The sequence below is a fragment of the Cupressus sempervirens genome, chromosome 10, assembly GCF_028749045.1.
Source record: "Cupressus sempervirens isolate cs-2001-9-10 chromosome 10, ASM2874904v1, whole genome shotgun sequence".
Lineage (NCBI taxonomy): Eukaryota > Viridiplantae > Streptophyta > Pinopsida > Cupressales > Cupressaceae > Cupressus > Cupressus sempervirens.
Window position 1 is genome coordinate 710,416,640 of NC_143127.1, and position 12,411 is coordinate 710,429,050.

Consider the following 12,411-nt stretch of genomic DNA (forward strand, 5'->3'; position numbering starts at 1 on the left):
GTGTATAGTTGTGTTAGGATTTACATAATGGTTGTGATTAGAGTTGGGGATAGGATTATTGCTATTGTCTATGGGACAGTTGGAATTTAGGGTCCGTTTGACAAGCATAATAGGATTACAAGAATAGGATTACAAGAATAGGAATACTTATTCCGGGTTCGGTAATCTAGGAATAGAAAATTGGAATAGGTATTCCTCTTCTCTATTTGGTTCACCCAGAATTTGATAGAGAATATGTATAATCTCTATTTGGTTGCTTAGTCTTCATTGGTCGCCCTTGATTGGTTCTCTATGCTCTGCTGCTTGTTGATATTCCCACAGCCTGTTTAGGACTAATTGTGATCATCTGAGTTTGAAACAAGCATGAAATTTTGCTTGTTATTCACTGAATTTGAGGGGCTATGATTGCTCATGAATGAGACCTCTGGAGAGGAGCTTGGTCACCCATATCGATAGTACTTGATCAACCACTTTGGCACAAGAGACAAACCTTTTAAAATGAAAAATGGGTGCCAAACACAAGGATTTTATTTCCTGTAGTGGAAATCTCAACACCCAAAACATAAATAACTAGACAATATGAGAGCATCAGATTTTATACCAAAATGACCGAAAGCTCACTTGTCCCTAGAAGAACATCAACATTTCCAAACTCGATAATGGCCAGAAAAAAGCTCTTTATTCGTTTTGAGGAACTCCCCATGCTAGAAATAGTAGATGGGGAGCCCAACGATGAAAGCAAACATATTTTTCCTGTAAATCTCGAAAACCCTACAATTTTTAGCGCCGAAAATTGGTGGACGCAACAGAAATATGCAATATGAAAAAGTAAAGTTTGAAATAAGAATATTTATTCCTATTCCACCTATTTTGGTGGAATACGATAAACCCTTTTATGGGGGAAAAATGGAATACATAACCCTATTCCTAATACCCATTTGATACACCAAACATAGGATTAAATATTTTTGGAATTTATTAATGCCAATTCCACCCCTATTCTGCTTGCCAGATGGGCCCTTAGGGTTAGAGCTAGTGTAGAGAACACTAAACCTATTTTTTAGCATTACAATCTTGCTAAACCTAATTCTAATTGAATTCCAATATCTCTATTCAATTACAACTCCAAGTAAATCTAATGTAATCCTAATTTAATCTGAATTAAACTATAGTTGAATCCTTATTAAACCCCAACTCTTATTAATTTAAATATATAGTTATGAAGAGGGTTAGGATATGAGTTAGTGTTAGGAGCATGACTAATGTTAGGGTAAGGTTTTAAAGTTAGAGATAGTGCTTAGAATAATAAACCTTACATTAATATAACATTAATGATGTTTCTAGCCCTTGTTGGATCTTAACCCTACCATTAAATATATTTTAGACCTAGAATTAACCCTATAATATAGGAACGTCTTTGGTTTTAAGCAATCTTGCATCAAAAAATATTTTGCATTCAATTTGCTCATTTTCCAATCTGTCGATCATTTCAAAAATCCTTTGTACTTGTGATGTTTAAAGTATGATCTAAACCTAGTTTAGTTCTTACTCCTAGGTTAAGAACTCTTTTGGTTCTTTGTTTGTCAAGTAATGATTCAATAAGTAGGAGATATTTTCCACAGCGAGTCAAATTGTGATATTGCTATCAAGATTTAACTATGTAGTTTTTGAGTCAAACCCATTGGCCCATATATCATGATTTTTGAATCACACATGAATCCATCTCTCATGAGAATAAATGGAACACTTAGCACTCATTGGATCTAGGTGATGCTCACAAAGGTGAAACATTGGGACCTTCTAGGAGGTCACCCATCCCAATACTACTCCACCTTGAGCACATTTAAATGGGGTTGCAAGCAGAGTGAGTTTAACCATGGAGGGAACTCCATAGTTAAGCATGCTCGAGTTGGAGTAGTACAGGGATGGTGTTGGTAAACAAATTTTTCCTTTCTTGTTTCTTAAGAATATGTATCTTTTAGCACCCAAATTATGAACAATATCTAGTTACAATAGTTGAAAAGCCATTCTTTGATTATTGGCTTTTCTCTGAATTGGTAGGTACAACTCCCTTATGGAATAATACACAATGGATTATGTTTTGATCCTAAAACTAACACAGGGTATGCTCTTAACCCGAGAGCAGAAGAGGCAAACTGAATTAAGCCTAAGAAGAATTTAATCTAGGCAAGGCAAACTTTCTAGTCTATGAACCAAATGATAGAACTCACACATCCTATGAATTCATACACTCAACATTCAACTAATCTAAAACAACTATTAATAGAGATGTAAATGGAATAATAATAAAAAAGGTCTAATGAGTCCTTCTTTGAATATTTCATAGCACATCCTACTGGGTTTATTCACAACCTCGAAACAAAGGAATGAAACAATCCTTTCCTTCCTAGTGTAACTTAGTTTAAGAGAGAGAATCAACTAATTAACAACTATCAACTTACTGGAACACGAAATAATTGACATAAAATACTCTTCAATTGACTCTGCAACATCAAGTATCCTACACCAAAATTTGCCAACCTTTTATTAATCATTCAACTTCATACATATAGAGTTTGAGAGATGACCGTTACAATAGGAATTTTAATTGGTTCATCTTCTGAGGATGACAAATGGCAAGATGCCAGTTTTTCGTATTACAAAATTTACAAAATTTGCAAAGTATACAATAGAAAATGAAAAGGGGGTGTCAACTGAATCACTTGGGCTTCTTTTCTTTTTCAATTTTTTCTCTATATGCCTTAGCAACAACTATAATTAGAATCATTTCTTCATGACTAGGCACATGTACATTATTGAATCTTAAGAGTGACTTCAAATGCTCTTGGGCCAGCTCCTTTACTGCATTTAGCTGACTTGTCAATTCTTTAGCAGCCACGTGTACACATCCACCAAGTGTCTGCAAATCTAATACTCTGTTTTGACTGCTTGAAGTCATTCCAGATAGATTACTCAAGTGTGTGGAGAAATTGTTCTTCATTACTTCTATCCCAATCAGAGCTTTCCCTTGCCCACTGGTTTGTGAATCAGTGCGTAATCCTCGCATGAGTTTGAATGCTCTTTCTTGGGTCTTCCTCACTTTTTCCCCTGTTTCTTTGAGTCCCTCTTCAGCTTCTTGAATCATCTCCAACTTAAATTGCATGCTTTGAAGCCATTCGAATAGAGGCTTAGTCCCTTTCTTCAAAATCTTTGCTTCAACTACCTCTTTTTCCTTCATTTGGATGATCATTTTTAGGAGAGAAATGCATTCATCACATCTTGCCTTCTCTGTGGCCAAAGTGTTGTGATTAGATATAATATTATCCTTCTCAGTTTCCAATCGAAGGATAACATTTCCAATTTGATCGATCAGAGGAATTCCATCTGCATTCAGTTTCTCAATCCATTCCCTTTTGATCTGACCAAAATGCCTATCCTTCTAAAGTTGTGAGATGAAAGCTTGCACTTCTTCTACTGTGGGGTTCTTAGTAGTAGTCACACTAGTAATGGTTGCTAATGGAACAACTAATTTTTTGATAAATCTTTTCAATTCTTCAATCATAGCCTTCATCTTGATTTTTGACAATTTGAGGCTCTCCAATTGTTCTTCTATCACCTCATTACTTGATCTACATAGGCCTACCTTTATATCATGTATAGCCTCTCTAAGATTAATTGAACGCAGAGTGAAATCATCGGGTGTCATGTCCTCAATTCTTCCTGCTTTGTTTGGCTTTGCTATCTCCATTGTTAAGTGTCCTATTTTTGGATCTTGCCCAAGTATTGATAAAATATTTTGCTTCTTAGCTTTCACTATTGTAGATCCAAAGCGAATTGATTGAGACACAGTATCTTTTGCAAGGGTACTCTCCTCTTTCCTCTTTCTTTTCCTTTCTAAGGTGTCTTCTAGCTAGGACTCTGTACTAATCACCTTAGAAGCAGCCCCAAGTGACTCTATACTGAACATTTTCTTCCTCACTGGAGTTGCTGCCACTATAGCTGCACAAAAAGGATTCTTTGGATCTTGAGAAAGAAGCCTAGATGAACTTGGGGTTCTCTCTTCCTCTTGAGTTTTCCTTGCAGCTTCATCAGATTCAGTGGACTCGCTGCTACTGCTCTGTTCATCCCCGATCTCTACTATCTGAATGGGGGAACTACTTGGCTTCAAAAGGGGATGCTTGCAGATAGACCAGGGCTATGATGAGGAGATGGAGTTGGAGTAATGTGAGGAGATGAGACTGGAGCAGTAACATGAGGAGGTGAGACTGGAGCAATAACACCATCTTTCAGCTCTTCAGTCCTCTTTTCTTCGGTGCTAGCTTGGGCTCCAATAACTGGTAGAGAACTGCCTTGGCAAGTTGGAGCTATTGAAATGTTTTTCTTCGGGGGTTGGTCACCTCCTCCTATAGATTGAGCAAGCCCTTGAGTTGCTATAGTTTTAATACTTGGTGTGGCACTCTAAGAAGAAGTGGAAGTAGCAACAGCTGGAGAAGCTTGAGTAGTCCTGCCCTTACTCTGGCCCTTTTTTATTGTCCACTTGACCCATTTTTCAGTTCTCTTGATGATTTGGGCCATCATAACATCAAGGTCTTCTTCCATATCAACATATGGCTCAAAATTGATTGGAGTATTTCTCAATTTGGTCAAATATGTATTACTATACATATTTTGCCCATCATCTTCTAGCCCTTCCACATCTAAGTTAATGCCATATGTCTTTATTTGATCCACTGTCAATCTAGCAAAAGCCTGATCTCGACTTTGTAACTCATCCTTACAATCTGCCCAATAATCCTCCATAGTAGTAACATGCTTGATTACGCTTCCAATTTGAAGCACATCTTTGGCATACCCATTTGGGTCAAACATAGGCCTCACCAATTCATACTCTTCTAACTTGTACTTGTTCTCAAATGTCTTAAGCATGTTTTTAGCATCAAATCGAGTCTCACAACTATAGGCCCCAACTCTCATAGAGAATTCATACCCCTTCTTCCTCAAACTAGCACTCAACACGTTCACTTGAATTGCTTGCCTCATGATCTCAATGAGTACAATCATGTTGTTTGGGTATCTAGGCAGCTTCAGAGGAAATCCATCAAACACTACAAGACGCAAATAAGAAAAGGATGAGAATTGAATGAAATAACTACCAAATTGATTGATGACCACCATTGCCTTTGGGTTGAATCTCCGCTCCGGACATCCTTGGAGTTCCCTACATATTCTCATTATGAACGCATCATTTACTTGGATATACTCCGCATAACTATTCTACAATTGTAGGCATGGATAAAATTCATAGCTTTTCACATCATCAGGGAAATTCTCTAATTTGGGGAGTCCTGGCCACAATTGTAGGGAAGCCAACATATATATCAAGAAAGAAGACATATAAAATGAATTGTAGAACTTAGCCGCACTGAGAGACCTAGACAGATGTTCACTTACCTCATACGCCCAGTCAACAAATTGTGTATCTGAGCAAATAATTTACACCAAAAAGAAGTATTGTTCTACAAAATTAAGGGCTTCTACCTCACCTTTAAGTCAATGCAAGAGGACTAGAATGTCCACAATCTTAGGCTTGAGATTAGTGCCAAAAAGGGTTTTAGGGACCTTACTCTTAGCTCCCCTTGGCTTTTGGAACCAAGAACTCATGATCTCTTTTTGCCACACCATCTTCTTCAAAGAGAATTCAGGCAAGGCTCCTCCAATAGTTAATTCAGAGAACTCCTCTCATTTTGGAATTCGCAGGAAGTTCACTACTACTTGCATATCAATTGAGATTAGCACTATTTGATATGGTAGCAAGATTTTTTTTGATTCCAGATTGTACTGATTGATGCATTCAATAATCAACTCTGGAGCTTGTACTGCTACTGGAAATTCGACTGCCTCTATTGATCCACTTCCTCAAAGTTTCTTCATTATGGGGTGAATTGGCTCTGTCCTTAGTCTCCTTTGGAAGTCTTGCATGTTGAAGAAGCGAAGTAAAGTGTCTGTGATATTTTAACATGTAGACTTGATTCCACCCAATCCATCAAAACCAGTAACTCTCGTTGCCATTTGTCTAATATAAGGATAAACTGAAATCTAATAATTGCAAATACTGTGCAAAGAGTGAACCTTGTAATTTTGAAAATTTCAGGAGCACTATTCCGCATAACAATTCAAAAGAGAAAGCAATGATTTGAAAATCTGTTACACTTATCTTTATATAAGAACCCTTAATCTGTCCATTGATTTTCATGATCTGCACCACATGAGAAAATTTAAGGATAAATCCATTGAATTAGAAAATGTGAGGGTTCTAAAGGATTTTTCCCTATCTTTTCATTGTTCTAATTGTCCCAACGGTAACTTTCTTTAATTACAAACTTACTTTTACATTTTTACCCTATTTCAGAGAAATAGAAACAGAGTACTCCTTGGGAAGAAATCCGCATGACTAGATTCTGTTTAAAATACATTCACTAACTCAATTGATTTGCTTCAAATACTTTCCCAAAACATGCCATGATCAATTTACACAATTACTATGCTTGTAGGAATTATTTTCTATTACTTGCAAAAAGTTGATGTTGAGGGTAGAAAACCCGCGGAGGAGAAGGCAATTTCTACTTTTTCACTTGTGCCCTCGTTTTACCTTCTCTACCCTAATCACTTTACTTTAAGCCTCTGAAAAACATAAAACTAGCTTCGCAAGTGAAAGATGGGACCCACTAACTCACTTTACCTTTTCACAAGTGCTATTTCAGAAAATTGACTTCTTGGTTCAAAACCCGATGAGGAGAAGCTGTTTTTGAGTTTTCCACCGATGTTTTTTAAATCATCTTAGTGAGTTTTGAATTCCCGCAGTGAAAACATGGCAATACTTGAATGATCTATCCATAAAAAGAAATTTCTTTCTTCATTTAAACTCGCAAATTGCATTTGTGAATCTTGGTAGAGTTTCATCTTTAGGGTGCGAAAACCCGCCAAAAAGAAAACAAAACTAGATTTTTTGCCATTTCAACTTTCTTCATATCTGAAACAAAATGAGCTACAAGTAGTTCATATGAAGTAACATAATTCAAGAATCTCCATCGAGCAAGGTCCTAAATTACCCAAAAGACTCGTGATGATAAAGAAAACCCACTTGGCCATACAATGTGGGAGAAGGGAAAAGATGAAAACCTAATGGAGATACTTATCACTTGAGGAAGAAAGGACCAAATCGACCTGACTAAATACAATACAAGTTAATCTCCACTTTGCAAAATTGATACATGGTTAAAAGTGAGGCAACAGATGGGCAACCGTCTTAGATGTCCCAGTGCTTCACCTCTATGAGCATCACCTAGATCTAATGAGTGTTAAGTGTTCCATTAATTCTCATCAAATATGGATTCATGTGTGAATCACTACTCATGATATATGGGTGGATGAGTTTGACTCAAAAACTACATAGATAAATCCTGATAGCAATATCACAAAGTAATGATTCATTTTCTCTTGGGTACTATGCATCATTTCTAGCTTCATAATCATTGATGGATTTCAATCTTGTGACAAAGATCTAAGATTAGGAATCTTTGGCGATGTATTCAATAATGTCCTTAGATCATATGAGGACCTAAATCCAAAATTGCAAGCCTTTAAACACATTGTACTTTTCATTCCTTATATTTTGAGACTAGACCTATTTTATGTAATATGTTTCTTATTCTTTGGAGGAATTGTTACAATAAGGACAACTTTTGGGTTATGATGCATATGTATTATAATTGATGTATCTCTTAAAATAGTACAATCTATTAGTAGCAAACAAAGTACTTGGTTTTATATCTTTAGGATAGGATCCAACATCTCTAACATTAGATTTTATACCATCTTATATTAGAAACACTTCAATTTGTGACCTTTTAGCTCTTCTTTATTGTGTTTTCTTTATACACTTGTATTTTGAGTACACACTTTTTCTTTCTCTTTCTCTCTGCTATGCAAAATTGAAGTAGGATATACCACACACCCCTTAAATTCCCTCTTTTTCCTTATTCAAGAACTAAGGTAGAATCTAATTTCTATGCATTCTCCTCTTTCTAGGTCCTATTTCCCAATTCAGGTCTCAATTTCTTAGTACCCAATGCACATTACACCCAGACCTTATACAGTCTTGCAATCCCAAGGCATCTCCCCAAGAATATGGCATCTCAAGGTATAGGTCAACGAGATCAACCTATACTAGTATATATCAACTAGGTCAACATGTAATCTTGGGGTTCTAACTCAGGCCCCAATTCTAATTCTGATTTTAAGTAGTTTCCCATCAACTATAGTTTACTCCTATGGGGCCAATTTCAAAAATTTATTATCAAAAACATCAATGAACTCATTTGACATGAATAAAATTAATGTACAAGAACATGTGAACACCCTAATTTGACATGGAACAATTACAAGGGGGAAGCAAAGTGATGGATCTCATTCATGCATTTATTGCCAAAGTGAAGGTTTCTTATAGATTCTTCAATTCAAGCATTTAAACTCTTCATGACATCGTGGAGATGCAAGGGGATCATGAAGATGGGTAAAGTACTTTAGCATTGGGGACTTGGTAGGATTTCTATATGCTATATTCAAAAATGATCTTTGTTTCATCATATCTTTCACACATATATACTTACATGTGTGACATATATCCTCAATAGAAGTCCTACAACAAGTGTGAAAGATAAAATCCCACAAGAGGCATAGAGCAGTATGAAGCATTTTGTATCCCATTTTATAATTTTTGGTTGTGTTGCATATGTTCTTTTTCTAGCTGAATTAAGAATAAAATTGGATGGTAAGAGTGAAAAAATATTTTTATTAGTTATACTGATGATTCAAAAGCTTACAGATTATATAATCCTATTTCAAAGAAGATGATTACAAGCAGGGATGTCATATTTAAGGAGAAATAAGAATGGGATGGAAATATGAACAATGTAGTCACAATTGGTGTACCAATACCTAATCAAGAAGAGAGTGAAGAGAAAGTGAGTCATCCAAATCAAGTGGGACCAAGAACTCCACAAATAAATCATGTACAAGGTTAATCATTAGATCATGAAAATCAGCACACTCCAAGTGTAAGTAATACACCTTCCATAAGAAAAGGTAAAAAGATAAGGAGTTTGAAAGATATTTATGATCAACAAGAAGAGAGTTTGGATTTTTGTTAAAATTTTGTATTTTTCTTGCGTGATTCATTATGTTTTGAAGAAACATTTAAGGAGGAACATTGGATGGTAGCCATGAATGAAGAAACTGATTCCGTTTAAAGAAATAATACACTACAGCTTGTAGATCTACCTAAAGGTAAGGAATGCATTGGAGTTAAATTGGTTTTTAAAACCAAATTTAATGCACAAAGTGGAGTTTAAAGGTATAAAGCTAGATTAGTAGCAATAGGTTTTTCATAATAATATGGTATTAGATTATGATGAAACATTTACTCCAACTGCTAGACTTGATATAGTCAAAATGGTTAATCTATAGCTGCACAAAATGGTAGGAAATTTTATCAAATAGATGTCAAATCAACTTTTTTGAATGGTTTTCTTGACGAAGTAGTTTATAATCAACAACTACTTGATTATGAGGTATATGGGCATGAACCTAAAGTATGCAAATTGAAAACAACACTTATGGTTTGAAACAAGCCCCTAGGGCATGGTATAACAGAATTGATTCACATGTGACAAGCAATGGTTTTTACTTGAGAGTCTTAATGAGCCTACCCTATATACAAAGATCAACAAAGAAGGTCAGATTATGATTGTATGCTTATATGCTAATGATTTAATTTTCACTAAAAAAAATTTCGTAGACATGTTTAAGAAATCAATGGTGGAATAGTTTGAAATGATTGATTTGGGTTTGACGAGATATTTTTTGGATAGTGAAGTTGTTCAATTTGATAAAGGTATCTTTATTTATCAAAAAAGTATGCCAAGGATGTGCTTAGAAGATTCAACATGATGAATTGTAATCGAACACCAACACTAGTTTTAATAGGAAAAAAATTATCAAAAAATGATTTTGGGCTACATGCTAATTCAACTTTATCTAAGAAGATTGTTGGGAGTTTGATGTATTTGACAACTACAAGGCCTGTTATTGTGTATGGTGTTAGCATGATCTCAAGATTCATGGAGTCACCAAAAGACTAACATTGGCAAGTTGGAAAAGGGATATTGAGATATGTTGTAGGAACAAAAGAATATGGAGTTTTATATTCTAAAACTAATAATTTAGTTTGATTGGTTATTCTGGCAGTGATTTTGTAGGTTATCTTGATGATAGAAGGAGTAATTCTAGATATATCTTTCATTGTTGTACATGTGCAATTTTATGAGCATCAAAGAAGCAACCCATAGTAACAACTACATCATCTGTAGTGGAATATATATCAATCACATCAGCAACATGCCAAGAAATTTGGATGAGGAGGATATTAAAGGATTTTACTTACAAGCATAAGAGGAGCCAACATAGGTTTTTTGTGACAATAAATCACCAATTTTACTTTCAAAGAATCATGTTTTAAACAAAAGAATCAAGCACATTGATGTGAGATTTTATCTCATAAGAGAATTCGTTAGCAATGGAGTAGTACATTTTGACTATTGCAGATATGAAGAGCAACTAGCTGATATTTTCACCAAGGCCTTACCAAAGAAAGCTTTGAATATCTACCAAAAATATTTGAGAGTAGCTGGGGCTAAAGAAATTAAAGAGGAATGATAAAAGACATAATTTCTTCATGAAACCAGTTTAACATACATTTCATTTTGTCTAGTCCACTGAATTAAAAAAGTCCTCAGAGGTAAAATAAACATGCAATGATTTCAAATTAGAAATTTTACATTTAGTTAACTTTGCATGAAATAAGGAGGTTCTCCAAGATTATTCATCTTAGTTAGAAACAAGGTTCATGGAATAATGTAGAGGTCCCATGGAGGGGGCTTGGGCTCTATTTTTTGGGAACTAGAGGTCCCATGCATTTTGTTGGTGGGGGCTAAAGCTTTAATTAGAATCTTTTCCTATTTTTAGCTTTTTCATTTTGAGTGGATGAAAAAGGGGTGGGGCTAGAATTAGCCCCACTAGTTTAGGAGAAAATTTTGCCACTTGTTAATAATCTATTTTCATTTTCTCACCAAAACCCAATTCATAAATAAAATAATTCTATCATAAATTAAAATAAATTAAATAGTTTTTATGAGACCACCAGCTTCCTTTCTTGTAGGAGCTAACTGTTTAAAGCGGATTCACATTAAAAATTCATGAGACCGCTTCTGTTTAAAAGTTCCTGAAAAAACTCAACAACACCTGCTCTATTTTTAAGCAAGTGGGTGCCCATGGGACCTTACCCTAAAGATTTCCATACATACATTTAATTTTAATCATGTCTCAATTAGGAAGAGTTAAATATTGTTGATTTTTGGGTTCACCATAGTTTCTTACACTATGCATTCTCTGATGAATGTAGTAAATGCTATGTTCTTTGGTTGTTAATCAAGTGTTATTTCATAATTTTCTCCATTAAGAATGAGTTTTGTAAATTCCAAGAAATTTCTACATGTTGAGAAAACTCTTTATAAATCATTGTAATGCATTGTTGAAGGCGATCAATAAATTTTTTATTGTTTTTTTATTTTGTGCATTCTGTTGTAGCAGAATGGAGAGTGATTCATAGTTTCTTAAAGTAGCTAGTTTATTTTTTATTACTGTTATTGTAAATGTCCCTTGTTATATATATATATATATATATATATATATATATATAGGGGGTAAATGTGGATGGGGCTACAAACTATATATTAAAATAGCTAGTTTGATAACTCCATGGGGAAAGAACTAGAAAGAAAACCCCATTTCCTTGTTGAAATACAAAAGAATAAGGAGAAGAAAAACAGCCCACAAAATATTTCATCTACAACAACACAAATTACAAAGGGCTACAATTGGAGAAATTAATTTGAATCCTGGATAAAAAGTTCTGCTAGAATAGGAAAGGTAAATAGAATAATTAAATAAGAATTAAGATTGGGAGCATATATGTGAGCATATATTGGTAACATGGAGAGGGATAATAATTTCAAACGTCCTTCAAAAATATATTTTTGGCAAGAGCAAACTTTTGTAGCTAAGAAAATTTCCCAGGCAATAAGCAAAGACTGTGAGGGATTCAATCTGACAGGATAGACACAATTCAAGCGACAGAGAGGAGAGACATTAGCTGGATCAAGTTTCTTCACAACTATCCAAAAATTGGAATTGGCAAATACCACTCCCATCAGATTGAAAATAGATAGGAACTGTTTGCCTGGCATCCATGAATTCAGTGGAACCAAAGATTTTAAGAATATAATAATATTAGAG